We start from the raw sequence: 25035 nt of genomic DNA, 5'->3' as shown, positions 1-25035 counted from the left end.
ACGTCCTGGGCGCCGGGGCTCCGGGCTGGAGGGGTCTGCAGGGTGCGGAGCTGTCCAGACCTCTGGCTGCCAGTAGCAGAGGCGGGCAGCCACTGCTGCAGAGCCCGCAGCTGCCCCCACGCAGGACTGCGGCTCTGGCAGCTGCAATTAACCTCCCGGCATCGATCAGTCCTGCTACTACAAGCCTCCTCGGCGCGCCTGGCTAAAGCCGGGAGCTTTGCAAGTGTGCGTAAAAAGAAATAGAAAGTTAAAGAAAAACATCTAAGAAAAGGCCATCGGTAGGGGCTGGACAGTACACCATTTGCCAATACAGAAATGATACTGGCCGGGGTGCAGGAAGGCCCCCGACCTTCCTGCAAGGGGAGGGGTGGCAGAGGGATTTCCAGATAACTGAAGGTTAACCCAATAAGAGCCAACTCCTTTGCCTACCAGGTTTCTGGGTTGGTTTTAACGGGAATGGGCATAAAACTCACCAGGTAATGTGTAGCAGACCTCACTTGTAATTTAAGCATCTTTTGATGACTCAGAGCTGTTGAGGTGAACACGCTGGGACACTGCAGTGCCTCCGCTCTATTCCCAGGTGAGTGCGCTGTTTGGCCAGACACTGAATGACGCCGTAGTGCTGGTCACCCCTCAACCAGCTGAGCTCTCCACCCCGCTGTGATGCTGTGCTACCCACTGCCCTGTACTGTTCCTGATGTCACTGCACATTCCCAGTGGACTCATCACAGGTCTGGAAAAACCTGTGACCCAGTCTAACCTCCCAGACCACTGCTGGTTCCTTTGCTTCTCCCCATTCCCCTTTTATTCTTTTTTTTTTTTTTTTCTCACCTATCTCTCTAGCTAGCTAGCTACCTAGCTAGCTAGCTATCATCCTTTTTTTGGCCCACTGTTCCAGACTCTGGCCTTGAAGATCTGATGATTACATTCCCGGCAACCAAAGGGCATGAGCCTTCCTTCCAGCCAATCCCTGACCAATCAGTTCTGGACTCTGGACTCTGGAAGCCTCCCATTCCCTTTGGTTATTTTTGGAGTGGCCCAATTCGGGGGCATTTCCAGGACCTTGGGGCTCTTCCAGGATTTGAGCCAAGGGATTCCCAAATTGCGGTCTGCCATGAACCGCATTTGAGGAGAGTGGGCCCCTGGGACTTGCAAAGATGATAGAGGGGAAGGAGAAAAGAACAGCCAAGCCAACTGAGGGACCAGGTCAGGATCAATGGCGGCACCAGCCTCAGAAACTCAGTTGAGGGCATGCATGTGGGCAGTAGCAGGCAGACTCTGGACCCAGGCTCCAGACCCCGTGGGCCCAGCTTCCCATCCTGCTCTCCTGCTTGTCGTCTGGGTCATCTAGGCAAATTCTTTAGCCTCTCTGTGCGTCAGTTTGCCCGACTGTGAAGTGGCACAAGTCTGGAGTGAAACAGCTCACACAAATCTCCAGGCTCGGCACTGCTTTAGAGGCGTGACTGCTTCCTCCTAACTGCCCCTCCTTCAGATCTCCCAAGGGGCACGTGGAGACGCCAAGAACTAAGGAAGGAAGCTCCAGAAAAAGCTGTGAAATACGACCTGCAGCCAAGATCCAGCCAAGGAGGTTCGGGAGTCAGGGTTTCTGGAAGGCAGCACGGAACCCCCGGGAGAATTGAAAGAGCTCTGGCTTTTCAAGAACTGGCCCTGTGGCTGCCTGGGGAGGATGGGCGAAAGCAGACAGGGCCAGCATCCCTCAGACTTCTTCACCACCTGCCTCTTGATCCCAGACATTTTCAAACCCAGGCCCCTGGGCCCACAGTTTCGAGCCCCTTTCCATGTCACTTGTGCATGGGAGTGGCAGGATGTCATGCCCTCTACCCTATATCACTAAGTGCTATCTCCTGCTAGATGCTTCTGCCCACACAACCTGAGACCAAGCCATCAATACATTTGCTGCAAAAGGAGAATGAAATAGTTGGGACACAGACTTCCAGGTAAAGTGACCGGCTTGACAGGTTCCAAATTGAGAATGTTCTAGGCCTCACTTGCTCTCCAAGGAGCCAGGATTCCTAGTTCCCTTCTTGAAAGCAAGGATGAGCCTCCATCCTCCCAAACCCACACAGCACCCTGGGTCTCATCCCTTTCCCATGTCCTCTTTTGCCCTCCCTCCCTCCCTCCCTCCCTCCCTCCCTCCCTCCCCTACATAAAAAGATTTAGGGAGGAAATAATAACACCTGCCAGCCTCATAGATCCAACTGCCTCCTCCCCATCTCCACCTGGATGTCTAATGAGCGTCTGAGAGTCAACATGCCCCAAACACTACCCTTCATTCCCCCACCAAACCTACTACTCCCAGGCCCCACCCCTGGTCTCCCTTCTTCTGCTGGTCTTAGTAAATGGCACCAGCATCTACCCTGTTGTATCATAAAGAATTGAACTGCTTTTTGTCCCTGGTTCCTGGGAAGGAGACTCTAGATTCTTGGAATTTCCCAAGAGATAGCGGTGTCTTTGCTGTTCCTGAGCCCCTGGGACCACACCTGAGTTTATGCTAATGAGCTGAGTCAGGATGGGGGCTGGCCACCAAAAAGACCAACCAGGGGAGTAGAGGGTTGGGGCGTATGGGCCAGCCCTGCCTCCAGGTAGGGGGAGGGATAGAGATGCAGTTTAATCATGGTCGTCCTATGTATCTCTTCATTTGGCTGGTCTCGACCTGGATCCCTTATCATAAAACTGTAATCGTAAGTATAGCACTTTCCTGAGTTCTGAGTCATTCTAGTGAATTACTAAACCAGACGGGTTGTAGGAATCCCCAAATTTGTAGCCAGCCCATTAGAAGTATGGTAGCCTGGGGACAACACTGGTGGCTGGCATGTGAGGTGGGGATGGTTTTGTTGGGAACCGTGCCGTTTATCTCATAGGGTCTGTGCTAACTCTGGGTGGCTAGTGCCAGGTTTGAACGTCAGCACGCCAGCAGCGTCAGAATTACCCCCGTGTGCCAAGAGTCACCCGTGATTCCTCTCCTTCTCTCTTCCCCCATATCCAATAAAAGAGAGAGTCCAATCAGCTCAGCCTTCACATCTGCTCAAAACACGGCCACTCCTCCCCACCCCCACTGTACCGACCCGGTCCAGCCACCAGCATCTCTCACCTGAATTACTGCCGCTGAAGCCTCTTCCCTGATCTCCCTGCTTCCACCCTTGCCTCCCGCCGCCTGCGCTCCACAGAGCAGCCAGGGGGCTGCAAGTCAGCCACGTGCCCCTGCTCGAAACCTTGAAGCCTGCCCGCATCCGTCCTGGAGTTAAGGCAGAGTCCTTGCCATCTGCCCTCACTTCCCTCCCTGACCTCAGCTGCCACCACGTGCTCCCCTGCTCTGTCCATTTGGCCACACTGGCTTCTCCATGCCCCCAGACAAGCTTCGGCCTGCCTCAGGACTTTCCCTTTATCTGGAATGTTCCCATTCCTTTCATTCAGTCTGAAAGGTCACCTCCTCAGAGAGGCCTTCCGTGACCACCTTGTGTAAAACTGCCCCACCCCCAGTCCCTCCCCACCACCTCTTCTCACCGGCTTCACTCTCCCCGATAGCCTGGACAGCCTAATAGACAGCAGCTTCGTTGTTGACTGTCCACCTCCCTTAGTGCAACAGCAGCGCTTGAGGGCAGGGGCCACGTCTGTCTTGTTTGCTGCTGTCTTCCCAGTATTTGACTCAATAAATAGCTGTCAGATGAATGAATAAATAGGCCCACCAAGAAGACTGGTCAGATGCTGAGAAGGGCATTGTAGCAAGGATGGTGTGTTTCATCACACCTTTTGCTTTGCAGCTGGTTGTAATAAAGATGTATTTACATGGACGTGGAAGGAACCACAACAGGGCGGTACAAGAGTTCAAACAGTTTGAGTGAAAGATAAAAAATGTTTTGTTGCTAGGTAACCAACAGATGCTCTGAAAGCAAAATGTGCCAGGTCATTTACTTCAAAAGTTACTGAGAGATGAAAGACAAAAAAGGCAACTGGGAAAAATTCATTGGATGTGCAATCTCCTAAGTTGGGTTTTGGTCTTGTTTTTCTCATTTCCAAGTTGTGTGACTTTGGACAAGGGGCATCTTCTCCCTGAGCCTCAGTTTTGTTATCTGTAGAATGGGGAGGATGCTAATAAGGCTCCTGGCCTGGGTCCCAGTGTCGCTGTGAGGGTCCCGTGAGAGGCAGATGCAAGCAGGCCTGTAGCATGTTGCTCAGTGTACTGCTGTGCTAACATCCACCGGGGCAGGAGTCCCAGGACATTTCCCAGGAAAGGTGCTGAGGGAAGAGATTTTGCTGAATTAGAAGAAAATGCTAAACCAAGTTGTCATGCATGGTGGGGCAAAATTTTCTCAACAACTGTCCCCTCAACAACTCTGAAATCCCGGGCACAGTCCTGAGTCCCAGCCTGGGCCCTGATACAGGGCCGCAGGCAGGCGGTCTCTCCACCTCCCTGGACCTTGAGGTCCCTGGGGGCCGACTGCCGAGGCCACTGTGAGGCAGAGTCCCTCTGAGGGGCTGGCAGTTGGACTGTTGGAGCTCGGTGTGGGGTGAGAGTTTGGTAGAGACACCCCAAAGATCTCTGGGAGTGTCCTCCTATCTGCCCTTGCCTAAATCCCAAACCTGAAGTCACCTGTGACTCTCCTCCTTCCTGCCCACATCTTGACTGTCATTCTCTTCTGTTTACTTCCTGTCACCCACAGGCACCATCGAGTCCAGGTTACTGCCATTTCTCACCAGGACAACTGCATCAGCCTCCTAACTGGTCCCCTTCCTGCTCCTGGCCATCTATTCACTCCAAGGCAGCGGCCAGATCAGTCCTTTAAAAACACAAGTCTGTTCCCATCACTACCTGACTATAACCCTCCAAGAGATTCCTGATATTCTTAGGCTAAGATCCAAACCCTCCTGACAACAGTGGCCTTACGATGCTGTCCTCCTGGCTTCACCTCTGACCTTTCATCTCACCAGCCTCACCCCCTTGCTCTTCTTTTTTCTGAAATTTTGAATTTATATATATACATATCTTTTAATTTTTACTGGAGTACAGTTGATTTACAATGTTGTGTTAGTCTCAGGTGTACAGCAAAGTGAATCAGTTATACATATACATATATCCACTCTTTTTTCGATTATTTGTCCATATAGGCCATTATAGAGCACTGAGTAGAGTTCCCTGTGCTAAACGGTAGGTCCTTATCAGTTATCTATTTTATATATAGTAGTGTGGATATCTCAATCCCAATCTCCCAGTTTATCCCTCCCCACCCCTTACCCCCAGTAACCATAAGTTTGTTTTCTGCATCTGTAACTCTATTTCTGTTTTGCAGATAAGTTCATTTGTACCTCTTTTTTATATTCCACATATTGAACTTAAAAGCTTTTGCACAGCAAAGGAAACCATAAACAAAATGAAAAGATAGCCCTCAGAATGGGAGAAACTATTTGCAAATGAAGCAACCAATAAGGGATTAATCTCCAAAATATATAAATAGCTCATGCAGCTCAATATCAAAAAAACAAACAACCCAATGAAAAAATGGGCAGAGGATCTACATAGACATTTCTCCAAAGAAGGCATGAAGATGGCTAAAAAGCACATGAAAAGATGCTCAACATCACCTCACACCAGTCAGAATGGCCATCATCAAAAAGTCTACAAACAATAAATGCTGGAGAGGGTGTGGAGAAAAGGAAATCCTCCTACACTGTTGGTGGGAATGTAAACTGGTACAGCCACTATGGAGAACAGTATGGAGGTTCCTTACAAAACTAAAAATAGAGATACCATCTGATCCAACAATCCCCCTCCTGGGCATATATCTGGAGAAATCCATAATTCGAAAAGATACATGTACCACAATATTCATTGCAGCACTATTTATAAGATCCAGGACATGGAAGCAACCTAAGTGTCCATCAACAGAGGAATGGATAAAGAAGACGTGGTCCATGTACACAATGGAATATTACTCAGCCATGAAAAAAGAATGAAATAATGCCATCACAGCAACATGGATGGACCTAGAGATCGTCACGCTGAGTGAAGTAAGTCAGAGAGAGAAAGACCAATAGCATATGATATCGCTTATATGTGGAACCCCTTGCTCTTTGTATCCTAGTAATGCTCAGCTTCTGTGTTTCTAATACTCCTTGCTCACCACAGGACCTCTGCAGTCTGGGCCTTTGCAGGAATACATTTTCCCCTTATTTGGGCTTCCCTTTTCCTCACCTTCATCTTGGTCCATCATCTAATATCTATGACCTGGTCAGGTAGATGCATTCCCACACACCCTCCAATTTCTTTAATAAGCACTTCCTCAAGGAAGTGCATCCTGATTCCATCACCCCTACCCCACCATTAGGCTCTCACAGCAGACTGGGCTTCATAGCACTCATTGCATTATAATTATTACTTTATTATCTGTTTCCCCCATTAGGCTGTAAGCGCCATGAGGAAGGGACCATGTCGGCCTTGCTCACTCCTCTCTCACCAGAGCCACACTCATAATCGGAGATTGATAACTAATAAAATTGTCACCCTGGAGTCATTTTGGAATTACGCTCCACCTACCTCTGCAGCTTACATCTAATCACTGATTTCCTTTACATCACCAACCTCAACCCACGGACACTTGCTGAGGACCAACTTCTCAGCCCAGTGAGGCCTGGCAACAAACAGGGAGGTGTGCAGACAAGTCCCCATGATGTGGTATAACAGTGCTCTAATGGGGGGCAGCCCGAGAGGAGGAGTGACTGCCTGGGAGGTCAAGAAAAGCTTCCAGGCAGAGGGGCTCTGTGAATGGGGCCTTTCAGGATACTTAGGAGTTTGCCAGGTTGGGGGTGGACTAGAGAGAACGGCATGCACAAAAGGCCCAGATAAATAAACAGCACTAACAACACCTCCCAAATCTCCTCTGGAGTTTTATTTCCAGAACTTAGATCTAGATCCTCATCCCAGCACTTCTGCAAAGCCTCCTAACTAGATTTTTCTGCCGCTTTGTTCTCATTTTCGCTCAAGAACCTGCTATAGCTCCCCACTACCCTCTAGCTTAAACCTAAGGTGCCTGCCTGCCGTTGGACGCCTGCCTCAGCCTCTCCCTGCCTCTCTCACTCTCAGGGACATTCTTGCTCATGACTCTCTGACATAATCAGCTTTGCTTCTACCAGATTCAACGACCACCACCTTCCACACCCGACTCGCTTATCCTATTCCTTCTGCCCACCGTTGATTTTATAAATCAGTATCACTTTCAAGTGGACACTAAGAAAAATTATTGTTTTGAATTTGAGTGTTCAGAAGCCCATCTGAATGATTTAATTGCTTATAGCTAAGTCACTGCTTCTTACTGCAGTAGACATGCTTGAGAGTTTCTTAGTAAAAGTATTTAAGCCTCAGTCTCCTCACCTGCAGAATGGGGATAAGCATTTCATCTTGTTCTCAGGATGAACTGAAGCGAGAGATTCCCACCACACCCTTCGCACCTTTCCTGCACATGGCAGGGACTCAGCAAATACCAGTTGCCATGCACACTAATGCCTTGCTGAGGCCTGGAAATGCAGAGGGAAGGCGACAGGGCCCTGCTGTCGGAGGAGCTGAGCAGGGAGAGGAAGGGCCAATTGTATCCTGAGGTGAGAAGCACCTTGACGGAGGGAACAATCAAGCCCACGTTATTTTTGGAAAATGGTCACGATCTGGCTTCCTAGCTCATGACCACAGCAAAAGCAGAGGAGGAGGCCACGCCACCTTCGACAGAGCTTTAATCCTTCCTCACTATCACCTTTTACTTCTCCATCAAAACTTACCTGCCCATGTCTTGGTTCCCCAAACACTGCTATCTGCTAACGGCTAACCTGGTCAGAGAAGTTCTGCAGTAGACATGCATGCCCAGGGCTTCCTAGACCACTCCAGATAGCGTTTGGAAAAAAACAATGCAAGCAACACAGGCTTATTACATAAAACTCAGGAAACACCGAAAACCCAAATTGCCCATTCTCTTGTAACTAACCTACAGATGACATCTGGACAGAAGCTTTCAAAGCTACCTCATCCTTTCCCAAGGAGTGACGCAGATGGTGGCAGGGAGTGGGTGTTGGGTGGAGAAGCCTCTCTCCTATCAAACGCCCTGGAGTGACTGCTGATTCCACCCAGGCACAGAGCCAGCTCCCCACACTTGCACCCCGTGAAAGGACAGTTTCTCTGATTCTCCGATTTCTCCGAGGTTGCTAGGGAAGCGGCAGCCCAGGGCCGTTGGCAGAACTCCCAGGCAGTCCCCCAGGCAAAGGGGCTGTGTCTCTGAATGTTTGTAAACGGATGGACAAACAGTCATGAAGCTCTGGGACAGTCCTCTGTGGGCTCCCAGGCCCTTGCTCCGTCCCAGGCCCCACTCAGGCTTAGGCAGGGTCCTCCACACAGGGCTCCCCCTTCTCAAGTCCCCAAGTCAATAATACCCCTCGGTGTGGCTGACCTCCGTCAGACACAAATTGAAAAATAATCTGACAGCATTAAAAGATACTCAAGCGTGAATGACTGAAATGATAGCCATGTAACCCACCCGGGAACATTGCTCTTTATCTCAAAAGGACATTGGCTGGGACTTCCCTGGTGGCGCAGTGGTTAAGAATCCGCCTGCCAACGTAGGGGACACAGGTTTGAGCCCTGGTCTGGGAAGATCCCACATGCCGTGGTGCAACTAAGCCTGTGCGCCACAACTACTGAGCCTACACTCTAGAGCCCGTACGCCACAACTACTGAGCCCGCGCGCCTAGAGCCTGTGCTCTGCAACGAAGAGAAGCGACCACAATGAGAAGCCCATGCACTGCCACGAAGAGTAACCCCAACTAGTTCTCGCCGCAGCTAGAGAAAGCCGGCGCGCAGCAACGAAGACCCAATGCATCCAAAAAAAGAAAGAAAGAAAAGAACAAAGACATTGACTAATCCAAGCACACCTCTGTTTCAGTGGAACATTTCAGCAAGGTAAAGTGGCAACATACAGGTTCTGTGGGGACAGGGAAGGGAGAAGATCACACCTGCAGCAAATGTGTCCAAACCTCTGTTTTACATCTGCTTCTTGCTTCCTTTTCCCCCCCGGCTACTCACAGGTCCACAGGGTTTGGGGAGCAGTGGCCCAGAGCCCTGGTGTCAGGAAGGCGTTAGGGAGGCTGGGGCAGTCCGGGCAGTCGGGGTGGGGAGGGGAGGTCGACGGCGCTGAAGTGTAGGTGGGGATAGTTGACTGTACGGAGCCGTGGTTTGCAAACCAGGTGTTTCCTAATCGGGGCCATCGACGGCGCTGAAGTGTACGTGGGGATTCTGAGTCCCCCAGGTGAACCAGGGGTCTTGGTCTCACACTCACCTGTCTCCTGGGCTGCTCTCAGTCTGCTTTCCAGGTGTGAGAAACCTATAAGCAGAGATCAGAAACGCCTGTCAGAGGGGCTTGTATTTTCTGGTGGCCAGGGATGCGGATCTGGCTGTTTAAAATTTAATATTTGAACTGATCCCAGTATTTAGAAACCGAGGGATTGCACACTTAAAAGCCGGCTTTCTGACCCCTCCGGGGAGAGCTGCATCTCTGGGCCACGTGCAGATTGGACAGTGATGGGCTGGAGCTGCGTGGGGCTGTCCCTCTAGGCCCACAGATGCTCCCCAATCCCACCCATCTGCCCCCGTGGGCGCTGGAGTGAGCAGCCCTGCTCGGGCATCTGACTGTGCGACCTGCACAGCCCAGGCTGCTCCCCTTCTCGGCCCTGCCAGGCTCCCTCCCTCACCCCTCCCTTCTCTGCTCCAGATACACAAACTGAGAATTCCGGGGAGAGAACGCCAGGCCCGTCCCTTGGAATAATCAAGGGTGAGAAGATTGAGTCAGACTCCAGGCAAAGTTTGGGTCAGGGGCCCTGCCACCCCCTCTCCGGGGTCCCTTTCCAGTATCTCTGCTCTGCAGCTCTGGGGGGCTGAATCAGGTAGTGTTCTGAGGGTTTAATAAAGGACCTCTTGACAAAGATGTGAGTAGGAGTGGTGCAGTTCCCCAGCGAGAGCCGAAGTGGTGGTCCCATTGCTACCATCCCTAATCTGGAAGGGGGTGGGAGGAAGAAATAGTTTCCAGACCCAGGCACACGGTGGGCTGCATGGGAAGACTCCTGATAAGAGTTGTCACCTGTGGGCAAGGCATGCAGCCAGCCCAAGGTGACCCTGAGAGGGACAGCTGAGAGACTAAATACCCCAACATCTCCCCACCCCTCACTCTACAGCTTGCCAGGGCTCCCCATTGGCCAAAGCCAACAGGAAGCTGGAGGGGGAGGGACTGAACGGATGCAGCCCTACAGGTCCCCTCCCGGCACAGGGCGGGGTGGAGAAGGGCAGACAGTGGGTCTCCAGGGGTGAATGGCAGGTATCCAGTGCAGTGGCCCTGCCTCCCGTGCCCTGTTCATCCACTGGATCCACACCCCTCAGGCCCTAAGCCAAGGCCGACCAGGTCCTTCAAGGTGTCAGAAGCTCAGTTCCACTCCAACAACTATTAGTTGGCCCCCAACCTTCCAAAGCCTCTCTGTTCTGCTCACCTGGCCTCAGCCTGAGTCTTCTGCCCCATCCTACAGCTACCCCGTCTCCCCCAGCACCTGGAGCCCCATCCGTGGGGCCCTGAGCTCACCTCGCCACCCACACCTATTCTCTTCCACTGGACACCGGTCAAATTCCTCTCACTACGGAGCCAGGCTGTTCCCTTCCCAGAAAGACAGCCCAGCACAGGGTTCACAGAGGTCTGGGAGCAGAGCTACAGGGAATCCACAGGCATGAGGCTGACACAGAGCAGTCACGGAGAAAGCGGCCAGCTGGGAAAAACAGAGGCCTGACGAGAGGCAGCCAGGTGCAGGGTTTCGTGGAACCCAGAGCTGGAAGTGACCTGGGAGATCACCTGCTCTGGCACCTGCTCTATACAGATGGGCAAACTGAGGCCAGGAGAAGTGGGGGAGGCTTGCACCGCAGACACAGCCAGAAAGTGGCAGAGCCACTGTCCTGTTGGCCTGCCAGGCTGTCCCTGCCTCCTGGCCTGGGACACACGAGGACCCGGCTGAGTCAGGAGACTGGTGTCAGGTTCAGTTTTCTCAATAGTGGTTTGAGCTAATAAGCACCAACATTAAGGGGTCCTGGTTCATCCTGTCTTCATCCCAAATCTGTGAGGCAGGTACTGTAACGATGCTACAGATAAGGAAGATGAGTCCCAGAGGAGTTACCCAACACGCCTTACACCAGCATGGCAAGTGAGTTCTGTAGCAGGGGCAACAACATTGATGGACAATAATAATAACGAGCACTGCCGACAAGGATGTTTTCTCCAAACTGGCCCCGTGCTTAGGTCCTCACACACACTAGCCCATGAAGTGTCTTGTTGTTTTGGGAGTTTTTGTGTGTATTTTTTTTTTTTTTTTGCGGTACGCAGCCCTCTCACTGCTGTGGCCTCTCCCGTCCCGGAGCACAGGCTCCGGACGCGCAGGCTCAGCGGCCATGGCTCACTGGCCCAGCTGCTCCGCGGCATGTGGGATCTTCCCGGACCGGGGCACGAACCCGTGTCCCCTGCATCAGCAGGCGGACCCTCAACCACTGCGCCACCAGGGAAGCCCTGTTTTGGGAGTTTTTAATGAACTCTTCCCACTTGGTTAGAATGTGGAGGGTATATATATCAGCTTTACTGAAACATAATTGACATATAACATTATGTGAGTGTAAGGTGTATGTGTCATGTGATATGCTTATATACTGCAAAGTGATGATCACTGTAGCGTTAGCTAATACCTGCATCACATCACATAATTACCATTTCTTTTTTGCTGTGAGACCATTTAAGAGCTGCTCCCTTAGCAACTTTCCAGTGTATATATCCCATAGTTTTAACCGGACAGGACTAGCTATGGGTTATTTAGATGACTCCTGACTAGTTTCCACACACTCATTTTCTGACCCTCTGTGGGCCTCTCCCTGACATTTCAGCCTGTATGAGGCAGGAAGCAGAATCAGCCATCTGTCACGCCCAGTACCCTTCCATGATGTTCAAGGGGCCCCCCCAGGCTCAGCTGGGCCCACCTGCTCTTCACCTGAGGCCCTGAACTCACACACACGGTGGCAAGGGCCCAGGCTGTGGACAGCCAGGCCTGTCTCATCGGCGGTGCCCTGTCTTCTCCAACAGGGACTGCTGGGATGAAAGACTGATGAGCAATCTGTCCTCGCTGGCAAATTTTTAATTATGGAAGAAAGGAGACCCCGGCCCCTGGCCCAGCCAGCACTGCAGGGAGGGTGGTGCTTGGGTGTCGTCACTGTTAACATTTTATCCACACTGACAACAGCTATGAACCCTGCGTCCACGTTTTTCTGTCCGTAAATGAAGGTGAAAGGCTAAGATGAGGGGTGATTGGCGGGAAAACCGCCAGACCCCCGGCATGGAAAGTTCTGAAGTGACATGAGGGTGAGTGAGACTAGGTCTCCAGAAGGCCTGGGGCAGGGTCAGGCACAGGGGCAGGGGGTATGGGAAGCTGAAGGCCTTGCCAGCTGTCAGTCAACAGCTCTCGCCCTTCTAAATTACAGGTGATGCACCCCGCTCCCTGGATCCTCTAACGGTGAACCAGCCGAGACAGGGCTGAGCTTGGGGCACGGTCCCTGGGTGGGGGCCCCAACCCCCGGGGCTTCAGGTCACTGATCCAGGAGAGCAGGAAGCCTGCGGGATTATCCACAACTCAACTCCATCCGATTTCACAAGTCAGCCCGTAAAGAGAAATGAAGGCCTGAGTTCAAATCTTCACTTCATCTTTACTGGCCCATGTTCTCGAGCAAGTCACTTCAACCTCCTGTGCCTCAGTTTTCTCCTCCATAAAATGGGAACAGAAACAGCCACCGGAGAGGGCAGTGATGAAGATAAACTGGGAGGATGCAGGGAAAACACGGAGGGCTGTGCCCAGCATACAGTGAGTTCTCGATAAACATTAACCGTAACAAGGAAGAAGGAACCACCAGCTCTGCTTGCAAATTACTTATAAACTAGTGGGGATCTCACACTGGCTAAGAACAAAACTCACAAGGAGATGAAGTAAGGGTAAAACGACACTACAAAACACCCGGAATGAGAACTCGGGGTGTGGGCGATCATTTTGATTTAGAGGTGGCAATGAGGGGAGGCTCCCCAGAAGAAGGGGCCCGGAAAATACACCTCCAAGTGCCTCCATCCTTTGTGAGTTCAGGGACTAATCTCTGGTGGGAGGCCTTCCCCATCCTGAAGCCCCCTTTCTGCAAATTGGGCATCGATGAGGTTACAGTGAGGACTGCTTCTCAGTAATACCACTGTTTAGCCAATAAAGTCACGAATCATTGGCTCCCAGGGGCCCCAGACTTTCTTCCAGGAATCTTCCCAGGATTGCTTCAGCCCATGTGGATTCCATGCTTCTCACGTGGCACTAGCAGCGAAAGCCCAAACCACATGCCCTAAACAGCCTGCTTGCAGGGGTGGAGCCCTGGGTTCTAGTCCCGGCCCGGGGCCCTGCTTCCTGTGAGATGTTGACCAAGTGCCAGCCACGCTCTGCGCCCCAGCTTCCCTATCTGTGCCCGGGGGATGCACTAAATTAGAAACCCCCTGAATAAGCTCTGGGAAGCACTAGACTTTTGAGAAGCTGCTTAGAGGGGACCATGGTTCATGCTGAAGCCCCTGCCGCCCTTGTAGATTTCACAAAGCAATGAACACATCAGGCGCTGGTAAGTCCTGCAACATAGAAACCGGCTTAGTTTTGCTTGACCCAGCATTTCCCAAACTAACTTGACTTTCAAACTTTCTGGGGGGAGTAATGATTATTAACACCCACAAAACTAGCATTCCTCAGAACCCACTTTGGGAATGCTGGCCTCAAAGATCTCTCAGGTACCTTCCTGCTCTGTCAATAAGGGGATTCAATAAGAGTCTGGGGTGTGGAATTTCACCCTCTGGGTAATTTTTCCAAAACGTCTCTGCTGCATTTCTGACCAAGATGGGAGGGTGCCCTCCTCCAGCTCCCATGGCAGGTGCTGTGTCTGGATCTCCATCACAGCCATCCTTGCCCTGCAATGGTGGGTGTGTCTCTTCCCACAATGGACCATAAGCTCTTGAGGGATGGACCGTGTCTGGACACTGGTGTGTCCAAGGGCTTGACAAACTCAGAGGCTGAAACACATACATACACAGTGTGTACTCAATAAATATGTTTAGGGATGATGTTTAAAATATTTTACGCGGGGCATGTACCAAGAGGGATTCAAGCTATAAATAACCTACAGGTGCTTGTCAGCTGAACACCAGCCTGGTGGAATGAATGAATGAATGAACGACAAGACCTGTAGGAGAGAACATAACTATTAAATAGAGAGAAAAAGCACTTTCTAATGCAAAGCCCAGTGCTCTGTTGTTAACATTTTTTCCCCTTCTGGGTTTTCCTGGCTTGACTATTCAGATCTGGGTATGGGGGCTGGGTGCTACGAAGATAACCTTCCCCCCAGTGCCCCAGGCGGGAGCCAATGCCAGAGGAGAAAGTGGGCTTTTCTGTGTCCTCAAAAGAGCTGGCAGTAGGTTCAGCATTTCAAATATCCTTCTGAAATCTGAATCCAAAATGGAACATTTTTTCGAGTAAATAATACCCTTGAAGTCAGTTCAGGGCACCACAGCCCCCTGAACTTCAGAGGTGGGGCGGCACAGGGAGCCGTCAGAGCACAGCGCACCCCAAAGCCAGGTCTCCTGGCTCCCCCAGGCTGCCTGCCTTCCAGGGGCAAGAAGAGTGGGGGCATTTCAGGCCTTGGAGTATCCAAGAGACATTTTTCTCTGATCAGACCTGCTAAGGCCACAGGGAGATTCTGGAAGGGCCATGCCCTGGGGGCCCTACAGGGTCATGGGCTTTGGGGGCCCTGGGTCAAGGGTGGGGGGGTGGAGATGGAGTGGAGGAGTCTGGTGGCTGAAGGTAAGATTAGAACGGGTCAGGGTCCTCTCTGAGGGACGGGCAGCACCTGACGCCGTGGAGCTAGCGGATGGCACGGCTTCAGATTTCCATATTGGTTTCTCTCCGCCATCAGGATTTGAAGCAGATACCACCTGGTTTGAGTTACAGAATCCGGCTCATGGCTTCCTGACCCTTGCAGAGGAGGTGTGAGTTCTCAGGAGGGGCCAGGCCCGGGGCACATCCAAAGGGTGCAGGAGAGAGTGGCCAGGACAGAGCCAGGACAGCAGGGCTCCACTGGTGGGAAGCAATGTCCACCTCAATTTAACCAGCAGTTTGCCTTTTTTTTTTTTTTTTTTTTTTTAGTGTTTTTATGGTTACTTTCTATTCATAACTGCTGTTACCATTTTTTTTCCATTTATGGTAGCAATAAGGTTTCATTTTGATTTTTTAAAAAGTGAGCTCATTTGAATAGAAACATAAAGTACTTTTCAGAACAGGTGACCTCATCTACAGGTGAGGAGGAGGTATGAGAATGACTGGAATCTGGGCAACTCTCATCTAGCCCAACCTGCCCACATCCCAGATGCGTACACGGAGTCCAGAGGGGAGGGATCTTCCCCGAGCACACACAGCTGGTTGATAGCAAGAGTCGGGATGAAGAACTCAGGGTCAGGGTCTTTCTGTTGGGCCATCTCTTCTTTGTGAAGCCAGGTTGTGAAGCTCCCCCAGTGTGGTCCTCACGGTGCAGGGGAGACCTGCTGCCTCCAGGGTACTGGGGGCTCTGCAGAGGCTGGACCTGAGCCATATTCATCTCTCTATGCCACAGAGCCAGTCACAGAATTGGTGTTCAGTAAGAATCTGGTAAAAGGAATGGATGGGGGGGATGGATGGGTAGATGGATGGATGGATGGGTGGGTGGATGGATGGTTGGAGAGACAGGTAAGTGGATAGAAGAAGATGCAGAAGGAGAAAGAAGGGGATGGACGGAGACATTAATGAATAAATTATGTGGCTGATGACTTAGGCTCTCCCTCCCAACTTCACCCATCTAAGGGTATTTTCGTTCTGTTAGAGAACTAGCAGAAATTTCTCTAAGACAAAAGAATTCATGGTGAAATTTCAGATACCATGACAGACTGGGAAAGACAAAGAACCTTCCCCTGTCCCCATTTCACCAGTGAGACCTCGAGACAAAAGTGAGTGACACTGCTCAGGGAGCCCAGGGCCTCAGCTTCTCATTTGGCTTTTGAAACTTACTCTATGACCTTGGATGAATTCTCTCCCTTTCCTGGCCCTCACTTTTCTCATGCATAAAATGGGGGGTGGGAGGCAAGTCAAATGAGTCCCGCTATCTCAGCATCCTAGGACCAACCCCCATCCCCGCGCCCAAGACCTATCAGAGGCCAAAGCCTCTCCAAGCATGTCTAATGCTGCCAGGAGGCACTGAATCCTTCAGTCAGACTTGGCTTTTCTAAGAGGTGAGCACCTTTCTGCAAAGTGATGTGCTGAGGGCAGCCAGCCAAGCAAGAGCCCCAAGAACAGATCAGCCATGGGCTCCATCTTGATGTGCCTTTGGAACCAGCGTATCTAAAGGAGAAAACATCAGAAAGGCTGGTGACATGAGGTCAAGTCCTCCATCCCCTAAACGATGCATCTCTTCACATATAAAACTGTCATGCACAGGGTGTGGACAAACCAAAGGTGGGAAGACAAGGGAGGGGCGGGAGGGAGAGGCTCAGAGCACAGGACCTTGGGTCAGCCAGGCCTGGGTGCAAATCCGGCCCCTGCCCCTTCTTAGCTGTGTGACCTTAGGCCAGTCTCCCTGAGCCTCATCATCGTTTTCTTCCAACGTGGGGCACATGTTAGCTCGCCACTTCACTGCGTGGTTGTGAGTCAAAGAAGATAATCCATGTGCATGGCTGGGCTCCACACTTCCCCAGGGGGCTGCATGGGGATGGCTGTTTGCTCAAATGCTAAGTGTTTATTGAGCACCTAGACATGCCAGGACCAGGCCCCCTGCTCTGCTCTGGGGCCTCAGTGGTTTACTAAGGCAGCCCTAGTGTCTAACCTCGTGGAGTTTAAAGTCTAGGGGAAGAGATGGGGAGATGGTCATTTACGAAATGGTCACTCCAATGAATGTGAACTGTCACTGAGACAGGTTCTATAAAGGGGAAAGTGGGGTGGAGTGGAGGCTACGTCACGGGGCCCCCTTTGTCCTGGGGCAAGCACGGGTCATCAGGGAAGTGACTTCAGCTGAGACCTGAAGGGTGTGCAGGCTGTGAACAGGTAAAGGTGTTGGAGGTGGGGAGTGGGTAATGGGAATAGGGAGAGAGGTTTAGCAAGTGCAAAGGCCCTGTGGCAGGAGGGACACAATGTATTCAAGGATCTGGGAGGAAGCCAGTGGGGCTGGAGCAGACAGCAAGAGGCAGCGTGGTATCAAATGAAGCTGGAGACGTAGGCAAGAGCCTGAGCGCCCAGCGACTCATGGGCCATGGGCAGGGCTTTGGGTTTTTTCCTGGGAAAAATGGGAAGCTATTAAAGGGCAGAAAGTGGAAGGGTGAGGAGTCCAGTTACTGTGATGTGGAGAATGGATGTACGGAACCCAGAGGGGACGCTAGGAGCAGTAGGGCAGCCATGCCTCTGTCCAGGCAAGGTGGCCCAGACTGGCTGGTGGCCACAGAATGGACATCAGCCAGGAACAGCCCTCATCCAAGCTTTGGCAAATGACTAATATACAGGGAAGTGGTGCCTGTGAGGCACTAGGACATCCCCTGTCCCATTTCAGCGAGGTCTCTTAAAGGCCCTAAAGCTCAATCTCAGCCCCGAGGAACAAGGCAGGCCCTCCCCAGAGTCCTCAGTGCAGGATGACTTCCCTGGAGCAGGATGTCCATGTGAGAGTTAAGGTAATGCTCATCCACAGACTTTAGAGTTTACAACCACCCCTCACAGCCTTTATCACATTTGATCCTCACAACCGCCGTCAAGGTGGGAGAACTCCAAATCCAACCTCTTTCCTGACTCCCTTTTGAAGAATAAAAACCATAATAATGATAATAACTATTGCTATACAGTTGATGCTTATTATTAGTGGTAGTTACGTTCTATAAAATCTCGACAAACACCGAATTAGCGAATACTGAAACAGTGGTCCTAGCGGAAATACAGGGATAGGTTCCTGTGAGCCTCAACTGACAACATTTTCATCAACTGATCCACACATAACCTTGTTTTGTGTGTGTTTCTGTATAAAGACACCTTATTTAGTATCCACTGTTGATTCGTTAACAGTGAACTCACGCCTGAACGATGCCCATCGGACACACGTATTTTCTTCCTAAGACGCGTCACAGCCTTCCTGGCTTAGGAACACTAGACAGCACTTCAGCACCGTGCGTGGGGGCCATTTAAAGCAGCCAAATCACCAACAAAAAGTGCAAAAACGTGGCACCAAGTAGACCACCAGGAAGCACACTTGTTGACACATGAGAGCTGAAACAAGAAAGCAGAGCGACACCCTGTTCAACCTCAGCTGGGAACCTTCACATCGGGTGACTCAAAGTTTTCACCGCTTTGCACATATCTGCAAATGACTGCAAAAGCACCGTGACTACTGATTTGGGGGTTACAACTAAAATTTAGTCAGGAGGCAGATTTAATAAGTAACATGGAAGCTGAGAAGCATGGGGATCCACCGTACGCAACCACCAACGCCGGGCCCTCTGGGTGCTGGGGGCGCAGAGCCCGCTCTCCCAGGGCTGACCCTTCATCTGCAGAGTGCGCGCTGCCTGCCAGGCGTCGTGCAGCCTCGCCACCCTGTGACGGTTATTTTGCAGAGGAGATGGAGAGCTCTGGCTGCAGGTGGAGGGTCCCAGAGCGGGGGAGTGGCCCAGCAGGGATGTTAACCGCACCCCTGAGCTTCATCTGCATGCCCTCATTCTAAAAACTGTCTTTACATCAGGTTTCTTAAAACCCTGATTCATTTCCGCCTTCCTGCCAAGTAAGCAGTTCAGCTCACAAACTATATTAATCCTTGGCAGAAATTCATTTAAACAAAATATTGCCAAGCAACACAAAGGCAGAAATCCTCTTACGACCCACATGGGTATTGATGCTTGGCGTTGAGGGAGGGCTGAGCCTCTTACTGCTGGATTGTCAACACACCCAAATCCTGGAGCAAAGAGTCCAGGCAGGGCCAGAGGACAGGCCTAAGAGACACGGCCCGCCCCCAGGACAGGATGACCACTCGCCATGGTGGGGGGCAGGCACAGCTCTTTGCCTGACAGTTTCATGGGATCCTCATAGAAAAGGGAGGGCAATGCTTAAGGGCTGGACACTTTTTAGTGAAAACCAGCTTTATGATCCTGACTATTTAACTCCCCCAAATGCCAAATCCTGCATTTAAGACTTTCTAAAGCACTTTCACATCCATGGCTGACTCCACTTTCCTCCGACTGAGAGGTAGGTGGTGGTATTAGCCCAGTTGAGAGACGAGGAAAGCGAGGCTCAGGGGAGGGGAATCCCTTGCCCGATGTCACACAGCCAGGCAGGAGGCAGAGCGGGGATTTGATCCCATGTCTTTTGTCTCCCAAGGCACTGTCTTTCAATCGCTTCCTCACGTAGAGAAAGGACGGCTTCTTCCTCTGAGTTGGTCCATTCCAAACTGGAACTTGTGTTTCAGAAGCAGAAAAGGGGAAGTACGTAGCCGTGCACACTGACCCTATCCCACGTGGATCAGTTTTGCAGCCCAGCCCTGCCACCTGCCAGCTGCACGTCCTGGAGCAAGTTACTGATTCTCTCTGTGTCTCAGTTTCCTTATCCGGAAATCTCTAAAGTAGTATCTGCCACAAAGAGTGGCTGCAAGGATTAAATGAGTCAATATTTGCAAAGTGCTTAGTGTAGAGTTTGCCACTTAGTAAGTGCCATGTAAATGTTTATTAAAATTAAACAAAATTAACCTAGGGATAAATCAGAAGGGGAAAGCGTTACCCCAAATTTTCTAATTCAGTTGAACTCCACGTTTATATGCTGTAATTAACACTGCTGTTAACAGCCACGTGGTAAGTCCATCTTTCCTACCTATAGCAACTTCAGGTAGGAACGGAGTTATACTACAACTCTGCGTGTAAATATTACTAAACCCGTTTTATAGATGAAGACTCCTGGGGCTCAGAGAGGTGAAGTGACTTGCCCGAGGTCACATAACTGGTAAGTGGCAGAGCCAGGATTCAAACCCAGCAAAAAGACCTGTGCCTCCCATCTGATGAGCGGTGCCTAAGCTCCTGCTAACGGAGACAGGCTCCTGGAGGCCCAGGCTTTGGGAGGGAAGGTCGTGGCCAAGGGGCTGCTGTGGACACAGCGGGACAGACCATGCAGAGTGGACCCCACTCCTGCCCCCAGAAGAGAACTCCGGGCTCCATACACCCCATGCGAAACAGGCCCTGCCTCCTTTAACAAGAGGCATGGGGTCCCCTGCATTCTGGCAGGAAGGAGCAAAAGCGGCTCCATGTCAAATACAACGTCAGGATCAAAATTCAGAAGGTGGCAGAAGAATTAACATGACTTGATGTCAATTTCCCAATCTGTTTGTTACAGAAGTTTCAGGAAGGCTGTATTTCTCACCCTAAGTGGTTTGTGTCCAAAGCTAAAATATTGTCCCATATCCAGAAGAGAGAAGGGACTTTGAAGTTAATGTGAAGCTGGCCCATGAGGTCCCTCGCTTGGATCAGGAGACTCGGGTTTGAGGCCTGGCTCGGTCACTATCTTGCTGTATGACCTCAGGAAAAGCCTTTCCTTCTCTATGTCTCATGAGCAGTGGGAAGTGGCCAAAGGCTGTATCCCGTCTGGAGACGATTTTTTGTTGTTGGCATGGAGACAGGTTTAAAAATTAGGAAACTTACATATAAAAGTGCATATTTCTGGATTTTCTTGAAAATGGGAATATCTGGCTCCTGGATCTCACCTTCCCCCAGGGTGAACTATTGGATGGCATGAGTGTGACTGTTCCCTTAGAGGCACCAAAGTCCCTCTAAGTCCCACTATTCCTCACTGCTTACACCCACCTCCCCCCACCTTCCTGCAACCTGGCATCAGTCTGGCCCTGGGGACATTTGAGTTTGCCACACATGCAGTCAGTATCCTCTGTGGGTCCTGTAAGCATTAAGAGTTACTGGTTTCAAGAGTGTCCCTCCATGTTAGCTGTCATTGTTCTGAGGACCTGTGGGAACAGGGACCTCGCCTCGTTGCCCTGGTTACCCCAGGGCCCAGCACGTGGCAGGTGCATCACAATTTTTTGATGAAACAGACTTCTGAGACAAAGCTGACGGTGGAACGCGCCCTGAATGAAGTGGGAGAGCCTGGCCTTGAGCTCTACCCTGCTACAGAGGGACACCTGACATGGAGGGGTCCCTGCCCTTCTCCTGGGCTTCTCTTTTCACCTCTAAAGAGGATGGGCCAGCTCTGCCAGGCCCCCTGCAGGAGCCTTTGGCGTGAGGCTCTGCCCTCTGCCAACATGCAAATTGCTCCACTCTTTCTAGGACTGAGCTTCACAGAACTTTCTCGAGGGACAGGTTTGCTAGGGAAGCCCCATCACATAGGGAGTCAGGGCTCACAGGTCTGAGCTGGGTGCCAGGGAGACACGGAAGCATGTTACTCAGCTCGAGGAAAGGGAGATGACCCCTTAAGTGTGGCTTCAGGGTCCCTTCCGTGGATACTGGAGGGGGCAGGCCGTACCTGACAGAGGACGGGCCTTCCAACATCCACAGGATCACCAGGTGAGTGTCCATCCACAGGAACGGGTGAGTTCCCAGTGGCCCTGCTGTGTGGGAGGCAATAGGGAGTGGTGGGGACTGTGGGGGCTTGCAGAGTGGCCACCGCTCAGCTCACAGTTGCCCGAGCTTCTAAAATTTTCAAAAGGAGTTGGAAACTCAGGTTTTTCCATGACATGTCTCAGTTGGGGGACTTGGGCAGCTAATTCCAGTTTAAAACAGCAGGTGGGATAATGCAACGTACACCGGATTAAACATGTATCCACAGGATTAGCCCGAAGACCCCCCAGTTTGGAGGTTCTGAGTCAGAGTTTCAGGGGTTAGGAGTGTTGCAGGTCAAGTAATCAGGAAGCAGCTCTAAAATCCACATGCAGTGCCCCTCCCTCCACCAATGACACCCTGAGGACACCAGGCAATGCGACTTCCTGGCTCTTAGGTATGTACGGTGGTGAAGTTTCTCCATCGTACCCCTGTGCCATTTCTTCCCATGTCTGGAGACTCGGAAGCCCACCCCATCCCTTCCCCCCACCCTCTCCAGTGTTCTGAGCACTTGGGACGCAGGGACAGACAGCAATCAGACGCTGCTGTCCAGCACAGTCTGCCATGATTTGGCCTTGGTGGAAAATTCCACTGGCTCCTCCTAGGTAGCACTTTGCAAACAGCGACAACACAGCATCCAAGGGCATCCTCCCACAAAGCCCTGCTCTTCCCTGACAAGGATGGCACCTTCTCGGTCGTCCTTGTCAATCCCTGCTGGCTTTGCACTGACCAGGCAAGACCACCCTCTGCAAATGGTCCCCTGGGGGGTGTTTCACTGAGTGCTTCCTGGCCTCAGCTCAAAGAGATTCCTGCGGCGAGAGAGGCTATGCCGGTGGCTCTGACGCTCACTCCCAGGCTTTCCTGCTGGGCCTCCTGGGACATGTGCAGGGGCAAAGGACCCCTCAGGGCCACCCAAATTGAAGTCTTGGGTCCCAAAACTTGCACAAGTGTCCAGAGACACAAACCATGCCACTTAGCAACTGGATGACCTCCCACAACTTCAGCCTCTAAGAAGGGGATAAAATCCTTGGTCTGCTGACCCTACAGGGGCAGGATGTGGGCAAGCCCGATGCAGAAGTGCTGTTGTAATGTAAAGGCAAGTTTCTCTTCCTGTGGCCCATGAGCGCTCTCCTGGCATCAGTGATGAGCCGCTTTGCTCACCCAAATGCTCCCTGCCTCTGAGAGCCAGGGACCCACAGACAGGAATGTGAGGTGACAGCGAGGGAGGCTGGGCCACTTCCCAGGAGATGCACAGGGCCAGTCCTGAAGGTCTGGCTTCATGCCCACACCACCTTTCTGGGCTGGAGGAGGCTGGAAAAATGAGCTCACTCAGGCCGAGGGACCTGGTTGCCTATGGCCCCACGCAGATTAGAAAGAACTTCTAGAAACAGGGATTGTTCTAAAAGGTGAAGACGGTCCATTTCTTCCCTGATTTAAACTGCTCAGGGGACTTTCACTTCCAGCTGAGATGGAGTAACAGAGACCAGCTTACCCCCAAGCCTGCAAAGACTGAAAAGTGGGCAAAACATACAAAACAATAATTTGTCTGCAACTGGACATCAGACAATGAGGGACAGTGGTAACCGAAAGATGAGAAATAAGAAGTGAGCCCAGTGACTGCCCCAGCTTACTGACTTGAGAAGTTTCCAGGCCATGGCTCAGCAGGGGGAACCCAGGTGGAAACTAGTGGACTCCTTGCATTGAGGAGATGGAGCTGAGGGTCCAGGACAGGAGACTGGAGAGACAAGAGCAGTGCAGAGAGATCTGGAGATTGCAGAGGGAACCCTGCAGTATGCAGCTGAGTACCGATCTGGCCTGTGTGTGAGGAAACCACCGAAGGCCAGGGGAAGAACCACCCAAAAGGACTACAGAGAACAAGGCCTGACACTCAGGTAGGGCTGGGAATAGTGCCCGTAGCCACCAGCCAGACTGGCAATGCTCAGGATTCATGGGACACTAAGTCAAGTACTCAGAAGGGGGCAACAAATAGCTCCAAACTGAGCACTGCTCTGGTTCCATGAGACAAATACTCAAAGCAAGACCCAAAAGGATCAAATTGCTTCCAAGTAGATTAACTGCCTCTCAGACAAAGCTCAAGTATATTGATAGGGATACAAAAACATCTAGCACCCAACAAGGTAACACGCAGTGTCTGGAACCCATTAAAAAATTATCAGGTATGCAAAGAAGCTGGAAATTACAATCATAATGAGAAGATAAAGCAATCAAAAGTGACCCAGAACTGATCTATACATTAGAATGAGCAGATAGGGATGCAATAAGTTATTATAACTGAATTCCATATATTCAAAAAGGTAAGTAGAGATGAGGAAGATACAAACAAGACAGATCTAATGTCTAGAGATGAAAATTACAATGTGTGTAATGAAAAAGACACTGGATGAGACCAACAGTAGATTAGACAGTGTGGAAGGAAAGATTAATGAACTTGAAGACAGCAATAGAAACTAAAAGGAAACACAATGAGTAGACAGAAGAAACAACAGAATAGAGCATCAGTGAACTGTGGGACACCTTTAAGTTGCTTAATATTTGTGCAGCTAGAGTCCTCAAAGGAGAGGAGAAAGGGGAGAAAATGCAGAAAAAGTATTTGAAGAAACAATGGCTGAAAATTTTACAACATTGGATGAAAACTATAAACACACCCACTCAGGAAGCCCAAAGGAACATAAAGAAAACTGTATCAAGGATCTTCAAAATCAAATTTCTCAAAACATGTGATAAAAAGAAAATCTTAAAAGTAGCCATAAAAAAATAGATGCATAATATACAAAGAAACAAAGACAATGACGACAGACTTCTCACTGGAAACAATGCAAGTGAGAAGATAGCGGGGTAACAGCTTTAAAATATGGAAAGAAAAGAAGTGTACAAAGATGTCACAAAGAAAGAAAACTACAGGCCAATATCACAGATGAACATAGATGCAAAAATCCTCAACAAAATACTAGCAAACAGAATCCAACAGCACATTAAAACGATCATATACCATGATCAAGTGGGGTTTATTCCAGGAATGCAAGGATTCTTCATATGCAAATCAATCAACGTGATATACCATATTAACAAATTGAAGGAGAAAAACCATATGATCATCTCAATAGATGCAGAGAAAGCTTTCGACAAAATTCAACACCCATTTATGACAAAAACCCTGCAGAAAGTAGGCATAGAGGGAACTTACCTCAACATAATAAAGGCCATATATGACAAGCCCACAGCCAACATCATCCTCAATGGTGAAAAACTGAAACCATTTCCACTAAGATCAGGAACAAGACAAGGTTGCCCACTC

The sequence above is a fragment of the Phocoena phocoena genome, chromosome 10 (assembly GCF_963924675.1).
Source record: "Phocoena phocoena chromosome 10, mPhoPho1.1, whole genome shotgun sequence".
Taxonomy (NCBI): domain Eukaryota; kingdom Metazoa; phylum Chordata; class Mammalia; order Artiodactyla; family Phocoenidae; genus Phocoena; species Phocoena phocoena.
The sequence above is the reverse complement of the archived record's forward strand: the minus strand, read 5'-3'. Positions refer to the sequence as shown.